Source organism: Aythya ferina (genome assembly GCF_964211825.1).
Source record: "Aythya ferina genome assembly, chromosome: Z".
In the NCBI taxonomy this organism is placed as follows: Eukaryota; Metazoa; Chordata; class Aves; order Anseriformes; family Anatidae; genus Aythya; species Aythya ferina.
In genome coordinates, this window is record NC_140299.1 from 47,931,967 (window position 1) to 47,947,043 (window position 15,077).

Genomic DNA, 15,077 nt, shown 5'->3' on the forward strand with positions numbered 1-15,077 from the left:
CCTCCACACCAGGAGCGGCTACAAAACTAGAAAATATTTTTGATTGAAATACATTTTGAGCGAAGTAGAGGACAAAGGGGAGATGCCGTCCCATGACAGGCTCCTGCGTCGCTTCAGTGGGAAACTGTTTCCCTCCTCCAAAAGCGATTTTCTCCCCCAAACCCACCAAGGTCCCGAAACACACGGGACTCCGCCACTCGCGTTTATTCCTTTCCTCCCACGTTTGACGCCCTCGGCTCCTGCACGCCGGGAGCGGAGCTGAGCCCCGCGCGGTCTGGGGCCGTGCCGAGCCGTGCCCGGGGGAGGGGTCCGGGGCTCGGCGGCAGCGGCCGTGCCAGAGGAGGGCGAGCGCGCAGACAGGCAGACAGACAGACAGACACCCCTTGAGGAAGTAGCCGGGGCTGCGAGAGAAAACGAGGAAGCGGCGGCTCCTGCGGAGCCCAGCGCGGGTCCAGCCCCGCTCCCGGCGCTTCGGCGGCCCGGCACGGCTCGGCACGGCTCGGCACGGCTCGGCACGGCTCGGCACGGCTCGGCACGGCTTGGCACGGCTCAGCACGGCTCAGCACGGCCCGGCACGGCCCGGGGGAGCCGCCCTGCCCCGCTTCGCTCCCGGCGGCAGCGGCAGGAGGCGGCGGCGGCGGCGTCCGAGCGAGCGGCGGTGAGCAGCGGGGCCGGGGCTGTAGGGGCGGCCGCTCCGCCGGGCGGTGTGGGGCGGTGTGTGTGTGGGGCGGTGTGTGGGGCATCCAGCCCCCCTCCGGGCGGAGGGAGGTTGGGGGACGCTGGGCTGCGGGGCCCCGGCACCGGCGTCGCCCGTCGGGAGGGAGCGGCCGGCAAACGGGGCTCCGGACGATGCGCCGGGGGGAGACGTCGGGGAAAGAGGTGCAGAGCACAGTGCCGGCGTCCGAGAAACCCAAATCTGGAATTTCAGCGGGGAAAAATAGATGTAACTATGCGCAGGTGGAGATGGGTTTTAAACAGAGCGAAATCTGCACAACAGCTAGCCGCTGTAGGGCTTCTGAGCGGTGCATGATATGGCAAAGACTTGACACCCGACAAAATGTCTCTAAAAACGGGCTTCTCTCTTATCAAACTTCCTTATTTTGTTTCTGACAAAGCAACCATAGAGTGTTACTAGAAGTGCTGAAAGTGGGGCACTGCGGGCCTGATGACCAGCTCATTGCTGATCACTTCTTGTGTGTGCCAACGTTCATTTAATTTTCTTTTTCTACCGCCACACTGCTTAAACTTTGTGCTGGTTGAAGGGATGTTTTCAGGGCCAATGCTGAGCAATGCTTTTGTTAGGTGGCATTGATTCTACAGATAGTGTGATACATTGTAAAATACTTCCATTTTAAAACAAAATCGTTCCTTTTAAGGGAATGATCTGCTCCTGATTTATTTACTTTTTAATGTTCTTTTCTGTTGGGCTTTTTTCATGCTCTTTTTGTCCGAGGAAGCTTAGGTCTCCTGACATTTTGGGCTGGATCTGCCGCCTAATCCATGGGCACAGCCATCCGGTGCAGGGCTAGTATCAGCATCTGAAGCTGTGTATTTTTACAGGCGTGGAGGCCGTAAAGTACAGCAGAGTGCAGCACATTGAGGCAGCCCACTTAGAGGAACTATGACTTTTTTCTTTTTTTTTTTTTTTATCCCTCTGTTGAGCATTGAGTGATAGACAGACAAATAAGGAAGTTTGAATGTTCTTTATATTCTGACAGTTTTCCTGTGGGGGAGAAAAATTATGGTTTGGTGAAGACAAAATAGTTTCAACTAAAGGGTTTGGAATCAATTAACATGCCCGCAAAAGACTGAAATAGGTAGAGGTAAGTAATTGCTTCAAATTTCAAATTCACTTGAAGTAACTGCAAAATCCCAAAACATTTGAAACATTCTGGTTTTGCTTCTTTTTAGAAATGTTAACACAAAAAAATGAAGGGTGAACTGTGTTTCTCTTCCATTTTCACACTGTGGTTCTGACACAAGTGCAGGACTCAACCCAAAGCTGCATGAAGACAGAAAAAGAAAATTGTTTTTAGAAGCAGATGGCAGGTTATGTTGAGAACAAAATAACATTTGATAAGACTGATGGTAAAATTATAAGCTGCATTTAAGCACCTGTGAAGATACTGATAGCAAAAAATATTATATGGAGATGTAGTCACAGTCTCCCATCCTTTCTTTTGCATCTGTTCTGCCAGAGACATTAGGAGTGAGAGAAGTTACCTCTGAATTGTACGTTGTGTGTAGAGGTCTTGGGATCACAATCATAATTTTTACTTTTTTATTGTGTTATTTTTATTTTTATTTTTTTCCTTCCTAAAGGATTTTACAATATGCAGTATTTAGCAGAAAGCAATGAGTCTGCTGCTGGCATTCCTGGTTAGAATGTTATGACTGTAAGCAGTTGTGTTTGTTGCATCTGTACCAACTGAAAATTGAGAGTTTGTTGTTGTTTTTGTTTTTTTAGCTTTGTGGACTTTGTATCTTTAGCTTTTCTCATCAGTGCCTGGAGATCTGTTGTGTGCACATCAGCTGAATGTTTAGCTGCAGAGTAACAGAGCTGAAAATGGGATCTTATATGTTTTATATCTTACTTAAATGGAATGCAATACATATCTTTGAATATGAGTTACAATTACAGAGAAATCATCCCAATGAGCTATTTAAATTATTTATTTTGTACTTAGATATAATCATGTGCTTATGTGAGTTCCTAACTTGGGACAAACATGTGTACCACTCAGACTACCCATGTCTTTGGATCTAGAGTGAAGAGTCTTTTTTAAAAGACGAAGATGTTTGTGAGCACAAATAATAAGGTTCAGTCATAAGAATGAAAACATTTCACCTTGCAAGGGTTTGCAGGATCAGCTTCTTAATTTCTAATTGGGGGGGGGATAGAAAGGGAAACAATTTATTACAGAGAAACAGTTTCATAATCCAATTTAACAGTAATTTTGCTTGTCTTTGACAAACTAAAATATTGGGGAAAAAGGTGACATTAGCTCACTTTTTGATGTTTTAGCTGGCATTTCTAGGAATGCTTGTACAGATAAACATTCCTAATATTTGCTATGCTTTAACAAAGAAATGTTAAAAATTTTTGCAGCTTCAGTTAAGCATTTTGTTTTCTCTTCTGAGAAAAAGATAAACCCTGGGTCTTGCAGGATCCTCTTACACTGCGGATGGTAGTAAAGTACACAATTATTAGTATTTATTTCGAGTGTAGTAAAAATAATTTTATCACAAAATTATGGTTAACATCTGCATTTTCAGCCTGTAATTTTAGGTTTCAGCAGGAAGGTTACATAGCTAGTGTCATGTAGCTTTTAATTTCATGATACAGGGTAACACGGAGGCGTAAAATTAAGCAAAAGAAAACCCTTGGACACCAACTTCTGTGTTGCTTGTTGGGGCAATGAGTAAACGTGAGCGTTGCAAGTGCAAGAAGTGTGAAGGAGCCTTTATGCTGCTGCATCACACCAGTGGAATATAGAAATTGATGGAGGAATGGAAAATGGATATGTTTGACACCTGCCTCAGAAAAATAAAATAAAACTTTGCAGCCTGTCTTTACATTCCAAAGCTAAATTTAGGTCATAACTTCCTGTCCCTGTACATACAGTGACTAAGTGGCCACTTCTTTAAACATGTTTGTTGAAAGAAAAGAAAGGGAGAATGTTTTTGAGATCTGCTTGGATCCTCATGTTCTAAGGAAACCCCTGTATTTGCAAGATGCTGCAAGCCTTTCCGCTTTACCAGGTACCAGAGCAACTACAAATTTAGCAAGTATTAGAATCTAAATAGCAAGCATGCAGAAGTATGATACAGAGTACTGCTTTGTGCAGTTTCACTATCACTCAGTTTGTAACTAGCTTATGTTGGAAATATATTAATTTAAATGGCTAGAACTACCTTGCCATTTGTCTGGCTTTGTCTTTCCTTGCCTTGGGACAGTGTTCTTCAGGTCAGGTATGGGATACCAGGTGTCCTGGATGGATAAATCCTAATATATACAGCAATTTCTCTTCCTTTCAAAATGCAAGGAGACAGCACAGGGAATATTTCAGAGCTGATGCTTAGTAAAGAGATCAGAGGCACAAAAAACTTTTGTAAAAAAAGTAGGATTTGAGGCACTAGTATGTAAATCTAGCCTCACAAATCCACACAGTAACTCCTAGGCTGGGGATGGAGCTGAAATTACAGGACTGCAGGAATCACAATTGTGTTTGGAGGTAGCTAGAGAAAACACAGGCAGGAAGTGTTAGAGTAGAATATATATGCCAGGGAAATGGGTGCACAATCAACTAAATATTTTAACGTTATAAAGTAAACAAAAATAACGTTTGACTTTTTTTTTTTTTTTTTTTTAATACTTAAAAATTCTTATCTTAAGCAACAGATCCAGTGAAATGAGTAAAAGGACCAGGGGTCAACACTGAATGCACCAGCCACAGCTGTCCTGCACTCATCCTCCTACACAGTCTCTCTTATTATTCTTCTTTCCTTAAACTAGATAATGAAGTAAGTGAGAAAAGGAAAAACTTTATTTTTTAGACCACAGTGTTGAAAACATGCAAAAGCCTGTGGGGTTTCTCTTAGTTAAAGCAAGTATATCTGAGAACAGAATTAGACTTCAGGATGATGAGCTAAAATGTTAAAATGGATGTCACTGCTGATCACCAAGTGTGAAGTTCTGCTTTTAAAAATTCTCGTTCAGATTTCACAACTGGCTTGACAAATTTCAGCAGAGTTAATCTTAGTTAAAAACAATGTCGTAATGTTTTTTAGAAACGCTATTTCTTGATTTTTGGTAGCGTTGCCTGAAAAGTTGGCTTCTTAATTTAGATTGAAAAACTGTGGCTAGACACTTACTATAAAGACAGATTTCTTTCAACCTCTTTAAAAACATGGCACAGGAAAATTTGGACTGAACCCCCCTTTTAAACATATTGTTTGTAAAGAACACAGAAAAGCAAGCTGGCGGGTGCGCTAAGCAGGCAGTTATGGATAGGTTCCAACTCCGGGAAACTCAGCCCAAATTTGATAATGCAAATCAAGACAACACATTCACTGTATGTAAAAACAAAAGAAAGACTTTGGCAAGGTGAAGGTCTCCAATATCTGAAATATAGGGAATTTAAGTGAAGGAAGCAACATTAATGTAGTCTCTCTTTGACACAGAGTGTTAGAACTTACAACTGTATTTCAAAGAATACGTGATATTTCGCTCAAAAGTTAGTAAAGCCAATCATATGTTTAAGTAAGGATTATTTTTGTAAATCAAGTAGTAGGATTAGCTATCTTTTGAATTAGGGTACCATCATGCAAATTTCTAAGAATCACACCAAGCTCTGTGGTGTAGTTGACACACTGAAGGGAAGGGATGCCATCCAAAGGGAGCTTGACAGGCTTCAGAGGTGGGCCTGTGTGAACCTCATGGCATTCAACAAGACCAAGTCCAAGGTCCTGCTTCTGGGCTGGCGCTATACCAAGCACACGTACAAAGTGGGTGGAGAACAGACTGAAAGCAGCCTTGAGGAGAAGAACTTAGGAATCTTGATTTATAAGAAGTTCAGCATGAGCTGTCAATATGCACTTGTAGCCCAGAAAGCCAAACATATCCTGAGAGACATCAGAAGTGTGGCCAGCAGGGCGAAGGAGGTGATTCTTCCTTTCTACTTTGCTCCCATGAGACCCCATCTGGGGTACTTCATTTAGTTCTGGAGCCCCCTGCATAAGAAGACCTGTTGAAGAAAGTCCAGAGGAGGGCCATGAAGACAATCAAAGGGCTGGAGCACCTCTCCTATGAAGATAGGCTGAGGGAGTTGGGGTTGTTCAGCCTGGGGAAGAGAAAGCTCCAGGTAGACCTTAGAGTGGCCTTCTAGTACCTAAAGGGGGCCTACAGGAAAGCTGGGGAGGGACTCTTTGTCAAAGAGCATAGTGATAGGACAAGGAGCAGTGGTTTTAAACTAAACTAGGGTAGGTTTAGATTAGATATAAGGAAGAAATTCTTTACTGTGAGGGTGGTGAGGCACTGGCACAGATTGCCCAAAGAAAGCTGTGGGTGTCCCATCCCTGGAGGTGTTCAAGGCCAGGCTGGATGGGGCTTTGAGCAACCTGGTCTGGTGGGAGGTGTCCCTGCCCATGGCAGGGGGTTGGAATGAGATGGTTTTTAAGGTATCTTCCAACCCAAGCCATTCTATGATTCTATGTGTTATTTAAAATAATGAGCATTGAGACAAAGAGCCTAGTTCTGACCAGTTCTGGTCATGCATACGTTAGGACAGGCCCCAAATCACAGTGGGAGGTGAGGCAGGTGGTATCAAGTGAATATTTTCTCCTCACGTCACATGAGGCAAGAAACTGCTGCTGCTTCCGGTTAGCTGAATTACTTTGTGATTATCTCCATCCAGTGAGCATAACAAAGATCTGGACAGGTGCACAGAAGTGCAGGAAAATATCCGGCAGAGGAAGAGTGAATTCAAATCCACTGGACCCTCTTGCTGCAACAAAGGATGCAATCTTCTGTTAGCCTGCTGTAACAACTACTACCACTGGACCATTTGGCAGTGTAATCACTGACATTGCACAGAGGACTGTACACCATGAGTAAAGAAGCCTGACTATGAGCTATTTTTTTCCAGATTGGCAGTTTGTCATGCAAGAGCTAGGGAAATACTGCTTGTTGGCCCAGAACGTGTTGAGGCCAGGTGCATCCTCTCTCTGCCCAGAGTGATAAACGTGCCTTGTTGAGAGTCTTTCACTGGTCCAGGTGCTGCAAATGGGCTTCCTCTGTGGGAGGAAGGAGAGGGCTCATCTCTCTGCATTGCAGTTCTCGAACATTCTCATATTTTACATGAGAGGTAAGGGTACAGTTCATCCAAATGGTCATTTGCTAGCTAAAAGGGTTTCCTGTCTCTTAGACTGGACTGTTGATTCAATGATGTGCTGATTGGTAGTAGTGTATTTTCATTATGTAGTCTACCTTTGTAATATATGTGTCTTCATAAAAGCTAGCCAGGAAGAGCTGGCCCCATTGCTGGAAGATACTATTTTTGGAGAAGCCTTCCTTCCTTTGATCTGGCTTCTAATCAGAAAATTATTCAACAGATTTTATTTAAGAAACTGATCCTTAATGTTGGCAGTCTAGCTGTGTAAACTAATATCACATTACCACCTCTTCCCCTCTGACCACCCCTCCCCAAGGAAGAGAAAAAGAGACAAAAAAAAAGTGTGTGTGTATGTGTGTGTGTGGGGGGGGGGGGGGAGAGGAGGCGGAGGGAGAGAAGGAAGGGAAGTATTTAGGAAATTTTAGTGACATTTTGATGTGTTTTGCTTTTACTGTGACTTCTTGCTCATAACTATTTTGTTGTAGCAGCCTCGGGTTTACAACCCAAGTCTTCTGTAAAAAGAATACGTTCCATCTGGAAACATGCTATGCTGACACGCTCAGTGTCACTCTGTCATTGAACCTGAAAATACCCAGGCCATTGGATGGGAAGTTGCTGTTATTTTTAGCAATTCGTCTTTCAAGTAGACTGATAATATTTTTGTTTTGCTCTTCACATGTTCTGAATGACTTTATATGTTCATTTCACAGCTCTGTCTAGCAGCAGTGATAGCCTCTATGGTACGTAAAGGTGCTTTACTTTCTACTGTTTGAGTGCTATTTTGTCTGGAAAGGCACTAAATATGAAACAAACAAACAAACAGAAAAAAAAAAAAAAAGAGAAGAACTTGATACATATATATAAAAACTTTATATATCGGCTCAGTAATTCAAGTACTTAGAGGTAGCTTTTGGCTCCCCAAATACATTTTTCTAAGAGCACCTCTACCCAGTCTGTTTTGTCAGCTCTGAGAAGAGACAGTTATGCATGTACTCTTCTGTAGTCACTGAAGAGCCCAAAGCTGGTTGGACAAATTACATTTTGTTTGTTTGTTTGTTTTAGAATTCATACAGTGAGCATAGGACACCCCTGAATAGTATACATGGTGCTTTTTCTAAGCATCTGTGTTGGTGAAGGGCAAGCTGTACCCAAAAAGGTCTGTTCACATCTTGTCACAGAAGGAAAACTGTTTCTCAGGAGACTAGACAAGGGTCTTCCTGGAATATCTTGATTACTTTCCTTTGGATATTAGCAAATAGTGGGTCCGCTTTTTTTGTATGGTGGCTTAATGAATACTGATCAAAGTAAACTACTTTGCCCCAAAGGCAGCATGCTTCTATATAAATGATGCTACCTGTTTTTAGATAGGAATGCTTGCTTTGACAGGAGGTATCTTTAGCCGGGGGCAATCATTGCATTTGTGACAGCGTAAGAGCTCCCTGGCAAAGGAGGCAAAGAAATAATGACTAGTTGAGCATTCTAAGAAGAGGAAAGGAAGTGTTGATATTTTTGTGATTTTTTTTTTCCTAAAGAAAAACAAAAAGAGAAAAGAGAAAGCTTTGTTTATTTGTCTGGTGGTATTTATTTATTTAGTTTCAGTAACATTCTGAGCATTTTAAAGTTCAAAGTATCAAAAGGTTTTTCGAGGAAAACTGTGAAATGTGAATATTCTTCCAAAGACAGAAGAGTCTGAAAAGGAACGTGTTGTGGAAGAGAGAAAATAGATACCTAGCATCAGTTAGAGATGGGTTTTTTTGTTGAGCAATGGCTCTTCCAAGTATAGAAGCTCATGGAAGGCAGCAAAAGACACTTTATGAGCACCAGAACAAATTCTATTTTGTTTGTTTGTTTGTTTGTTTGTTTGTTTGTTTGTTTTAGAATTCCTACTGTGAGCATAGGAAGCCCCTGAATAACATACATGGTGCTTTTTCTAAGCATCTGTTTGCCTTGTAATAGGACAGTAATAGTGCTGCCAAGTCAAGTAATATTTCCTCAGGAAATATTTCACTAGCTATAGTGCCTGGAGTCGTCTGATGATATCAGAGTGTCAGATGCAGTTTCAAATAACTGAAGGCTTTTCTGTCATGATTCAGTGTAGATAAAAACATCTATCTAACCATCTTCAGTACAGATAGAAATGACTCTGAAAAGCACATCCAAACAAAAATATTTTTAAAATAACAGGGTTTTTTTTTTTGAAGCTGGTAATACTTTTAAGTGTTTGTGATTTTTTTCCAGTTCTTTGGATGAATGACTTTGGTACAAAGGAGTAGATAACTGGTGTTTACTCTAAACCTGGTAGATGAAGTGTAACTTGTTCAACAAGCAGGTTTTTGTTCTCACGTGGCCAAAATGCTGAGGAGTTACATTAACTGGAGCAAACACTGTTTTTACTTAAGATGAGAAAGCTAACATCAAGGCCACTGACATTCAGAATCATGAGAGCACACACAACCTAGCACAGATGGACAATCCCACTTGTTACTAATGGTATTATTAGACTCAGGTTGTGAACTGCTCAGCAGAAAAATCTTCTGGGCTCAAAGCTACTATATTCTATATCTTAGATACAGTTCAGTTGGAAGAGACCTTCAAAAACCATCTAGTCCAACTACCTAAACACTTCAGGGCTAAACAAAGGTTAAAGAATATTAATAAGCACATTGTCAAAATGCCTCTTGAATAATGACAGGCCTGGGGCATCAACCACCTTACTAGGAAGCCTCTTACAGTGTTTGACCACCCTCAGAATCAAGAAATTTTTCATAACGTCCAGTCCAAACCGCCACTGGAGGTTCTTTGTGCCATTCCCACATGTCCTGTCAGGGCGAGAGAGACTAGCACCTGTTTCTTCACTTCCCCTCCTCAGTAAGTTGTAGACAGCCATAAAGTCACCTCTTGGCCTCCTTTTCTTCAGACTGGACAACCTCAGTGTCCTCAGCTTATCCTCACAGGACATGCCTTCCAGCCCTTTTATCAGCTTTGTTGCCTTCCTCTGGATGCACATTCTTTACATATTGAGAAGCCCAGAACTGCATACAATATTCAAGTCAGTGCTAAATACAGCAGCAAAATGACCCCTTTTGAATGGCCAACTATACTTTTTAATGCACCCCAAAATGTGGTTTGCCCTCTTGGCTGCCAGGGCGTGCTACTGGCTCATGTTGAGCCTGCTGTTGACCAGCACCCCCAAATCCCTTTCTGCTGAGCTGCTCTATAGCCACTGGCCTCCTAGTGTGTAGCTATGTTCAGCATTACTGCATGCTAGGAGTATCATGTGGCATTTTCCTTTCTTGAACTTCATGTTGTTACTGATTGTCCACTGCTCTAATCTATCTAGATCCTTCTACATGGCCTCCCTTCCCTCAAGGGAGTCAACAGCACCTCCCAGTTTAGTGTCACTGGCAAACTTGCTGAGGATATATTCCACTCCTGCATCCAGATCATTGATAACAGTGTTGAACAGAACTGGACCTAGAACTGACCCCTGGCAAACACCACTGGAGACCAGCTGCCAGCTAGATGTAGCCCCATTCACAACATTTTCAGCACTACTTTTGAGCCAGTTCATCACCCAGTGTAGCACGAAACTGTTTATCTCACAGGTGAAGAATTTATCCAGAGGGATGCTGTGAGGGACAGCAGTAAATACCTTACTAAATTCTAGAAAGATTACATCTGCTGCTTTCTCTTTGTCCAGCAAGTGAGTCACTTTATCATAGAAGATCAGGTTAATAAGGCAGGATTTTCCCTTGATGAACCGATGTTGACTATTCCTGGTAATAGGTTTGTTCTTTAACCGACTTTCAGAATCCCCAAGAAAAATCTTCTTCATAACTTTTCTAGGAATGGAGGTTAGACTAGCAGGTGTGTAGTTTCATGGGTCTTCTCTCATGCCTTCTTGCTCTTTCTGTAAATGGGTACAAGTTGCCTAGCCTCATCCTTACTTGTTAGGTTAACACCTGCATTAGGTACCAGTGCAATGTTTTCCTTTGAACTAATCTCGCTATTGACATACTTGGCAAGTAAGACCTTGTTTATTTGACACCACATTGTCCAGTATCAACTCAGGTGGAGCTTTGGCTTGTCTTTTTATTCCCTGCAGATGTGAACTGCAAATCTGCACTCTCCCTGTGGAGCCATCCTCAGATGGTACTGTACTGTCCTTTGGCTTAACCTCAGTATTCCTAATTTCCTAGGGCCTAGTATTTCACTAGTGCCTTGGTGATCTTTGTTTAAAGCACTTTCAGTCTCAGTCTCACTAGTTTATGGGCCAACTAACGTTTCCTCCACTGAGGCAGGTAGGTCTCAGGAGTAGCACCAAGCACAGCCCACAGCCTGAGAGCTGGGTGGTCACACGAGCTGCCGGGTTGCTGGAGTTCCATCCCACAGAGCATGAGAGGAACAGAAGCAGAGGGCATGGCTGTCTGCTAGGTGGTCACCATGTCTGTGCCTCCTCCTTGCCACACACCTGACAGAATATTGTTTAATGTGTTTTATTGTTGGCTGGGGAAGCCTCCAAGGCCCCAGCCCAGGCCTGCTAGTGAGCAGAGCAGGTGACCAGATAGGGCCACCCACTGACAGAGTGACAGGATGTGCTGCCCTTCTAATGGCCACCCTATGGACTGCCATGCAAACTGCTGTGGGTGCTGGAGTACTCTAGGGGTGGGTTATATGTGACTGCCTGGCATTTGAAATGACTTTGCTTCAGCTGGCTGTGCCCAGCTTGTGCCAGGCCCTCTCTTGAGGCTGTTGCCTGCAGGCTGGTGCCTCTAGACACAGTGCACACAGAGCAGAGAGGCCAAGAGGCAGGGCCCAGGCACCCCCTCACACACCTCCTGAGATGTCGCAAGCCCCACATACTTCTCAGTACACATCAGCTGCTGCTGTTGTGATTACTAGTGACCAAAGGCTTGTTCCCAGACAGACTTTATTTAAGCTACAATTCTGTTAAATGTACATCTCATTGTTTAAACACCCTAGCAGGATCACTGTAGTTATCCTAAAAATACTGTGAGAAATCAGAATTATTTGAAAGTATGAAAATGCTTCTGAAACTGAACTGCTATAAAGTAAAATATGGAACTTGGCTCCCAAAACAGATGTCTGATAAAAGTGCTAATAAGAGACAAAAGCTGAAGAAATAGTATCAGCGAAATTTGCTTGAAGTCTAATAGATATGCGTTGTGTATCTGTCAGCATTGCCTGGGAGTGTGTGTGGAGCAACAGAAGGCCAACGGCATTCTGGCTGTTACCAGGAATAGTGTAGCCAGCAGGTCCAGGAAGGTGATCATCCCCCCGTACTCTGCTCTGGTGAGGCCACACCTCAAGTACTGTGTTCCGTTTTGGGCTCCTCACTACAAGAAGGACATTGAAGCCCTGGAGCATGTCCAGAGAAGGGCTATGAAGCTAGTGAAGGGCCTAGAACACCAGTCCTATGAGGAGCAGCTGAGGGAACTGGGATTGTTTAGTCTGGAGAAGAGGAAACTCAGGGGAGACCTCGTTCTCTCTACACCTACCTGAAAGGAAGGTGTGGGGAGCTGGGGGTCAGCCTCTTCTCACAGGTAACTAGTGACAGGACTAGAGGGAATGGCCTCAAGTTGTGCCAGGGAAGGTTCAGTTTGGAAGTTATGAGACATTTCTTCTCAGTAAGAGTAGTCAGGCATTGGAGTGGGTTTCCCAGGGAAGTGGTGGAGTCACCGTCCATGGGTGTGTTTAAGGAATGGTTGGATGTGGTGCTAAGGGACATGGTTTAGTGGGTGATATTGGTGCTAGGGGGGTGGTTGGACCAGGTGATCTCAGACGTCTTTTCCAACTTTAATGATTCTATGAAAGAAAGCATATTGTAGAGTCTGAAGTGTAGAATAAAAATAGTGCAGCATAATGCTTAGATGCTCAGACGGAAGCTACAGAAATCAGATAAATTAACTTGACTATAGGAAGAAAACTTCTCATGGAGACACTGGAGAAAACTCATGAATAAAAGTCATGAGTTCTCTCATAGAGATGGAGGTCCAAAGATGAGTGGTAGAAAAGCTGCTGTAGACTGTAAGCTGGTGAGAGATGCAGTACATGGATACTGAGACGGACTGCCCTAGGCTTCAATACAAAGCCAGGATACTTCCCTAAGGAAGACTAACATACTGCAAGAAATGTGGTGGTGATGCTGTGGATGTCACCTTTTTCTTTATGCCAGCACTATACCCATCTCTTTCGTTATGATGAGTGGACGTTGTTCAGAGATGTCACTATCTACAAAAGCTGTAAAAATCATCAGTGTTACTAGCTGAATTAATAAGATCTTAGATTTTTTCAGTAGGTCAGAAAGGTCAACCTAGTGTCCTGATCAAACTCGAGTTTGTTGGAGTGACTTGAGAGAACAGTATTCTGCTTCATTTCCTTCCCTGTCTATTTTTAAACATTCACTGTGTTCCTCCTGATTTCAGCATAATTTTCACATAAAAATTCCTCTCCTAAGGTCTAGATAGACATTAAATCTTTATGTTTATGCAGGAAGGTAAAGCAAACATGTAAAGCTAATCTGATGAATCAAATTAAGACAACCACTCAGCTGCTTAGACAGACTGGAAGGTGATTTTAAAGCTGAAGTTGAAGAAAAGAGATTATTATTATTATCCATTGTATTTGTCAAAATACTACACGGATTTAAATATCTGCTCCAAATGCATAAAGATGTAAATATCTGTGAGGTGATAACAATAAATTTATACTGCCTTTATACTGCTAATAAATTTAAATTTATACTTTATATACTTTTATATATATTATTATAATATATATAAATTTATACTGCTCATCATGACAGAATTTATATAATTATGGAATATACTATTAAGATTATAGAAAACTCTGAAAATAACACAATACTTAATGTACTGAGTGAAGTCACAATCAAATATATGTGTGCTTAATTCCTTTCAGCTTTTATGTGTGGTATGTAAGGTAAGAACATAGAAAAGGATCTTAGAATTAAAAATGTTAGTGTTGTTCAAAGATGAATACATCTTGATTTCAGGAGTCTTAGTTAAACAAGAATGTTAGATAAAAATGTATATTCACATTTTTTTTTCTTTATTTTTTCCCTCTGTATAATCAGAAAACTGTTGAAGTTTCAAGTTAAGTTTTTAAATCTTAGAATATCCTGAGTTGAAAAAGATCCATGAGGATCATTGAGTCTAACTCCTCAGTCCCCAAAGGACCACCCAAACATCAGGCCATATTTCTCAGAGCGTTGTCCAAACACTTCTTGAACCCCGGCAGGCTCAGTGCTGTTCCCACTGCCCTGGGGAGCCTATCCCAGTGCCCAACCACCCTCTGGGTGCAGAACCTTTCCCTAACCCCCAGCCTGACCCTCGTATCACCCTGTGCTAGAACAAATTGTTGCACTGTATTTTTATCATTCTGTCTAGTAAATATTTCTTAAGTCTTGACCATGAGGAAGACAGTTGCTCTGAACTATACTTCCTTAGTTCCTTGACTGCCCACAGAATATTACTTTGAAAAACAAAAGAATGGAAAAATTAACTGTTCAAATAAAGAGCTTACTCAGAGCTCTGTTTCACCATTGCATGTCTTTTGATCTTTTGTCCTAATTCAGTCCTTTGCTCTTTTTATAGTTGGATGAGTACAGTAATCACTTGGCTGACCCTAAGTCTCCTTCCATATTCTTGTTTTATCTTTGTAGTGAGATTCATATTTCCTATTTATTATTTTTTTATGTACAGTGGAGATCAATACCTCAGTAACACTGTGCTCACTGTGAAGAAAACCTTTCAGTAACACCATGATTTTAGCCTTATCCTTGTCTAAACATAGCAGGTAAAAGAGGAGTAAGCTATGGGTAGCTGCATGATCAGCACAGATTCTTTCAAACACTTTCAAGGTGTGTTTTCCTAAGTTTTGCTCCTCTGTTTTGTAAAAATGTTCTACCTCTCTCCATGGATGAAAAGGCTGAGATGCTAAACTCATGTATTATGTCTGGAGCACCCACTCTCTGCAACATTGATGAGGAAGTTACCCAAAGGGAAGTGCGTAACTGATTTTCTTATGTATTTGCATAATACTTCCCCCCACTTCTCCCCACACCCCACATATTAGATAACCACGATCTTTGTTTGCATTTTAGCTTCCTTAAAAGTCACATTTTTTGGCTATGGGGAGAGA

The 15,077-nt window shown here is 42.2% G+C and overlaps 1 protein-coding gene across 4 annotated transcripts in view; it reads left to right on the forward strand.

Annotated features, from left to right (window-relative positions):
* The first annotated feature begins 394 nt into the window (after positions 1 to 394).
* The window catches only part of SYK (spleen associated tyrosine kinase), a 58,397-nt gene continuing 43,714 nt past the window's right edge, over positions 395 to 15,077 (forward strand). Inside the window, exon 1 of one of the 4 annotated variants that reach the window (XM_084504411.1) lies at positions 395 to 658. The gene's annotated coding sequence lies outside the window, so the exon portion shown is untranslated. Of the gene's footprint in view, positions 659 to 1,701; positions 1,824 to 7,603; positions 7,634 to 15,077 lie in introns of those variants that run through there. The other 3 variants (XM_084504415.1, XM_084504412.1, XM_084504413.1) reach the window with 3 other exon arrangements.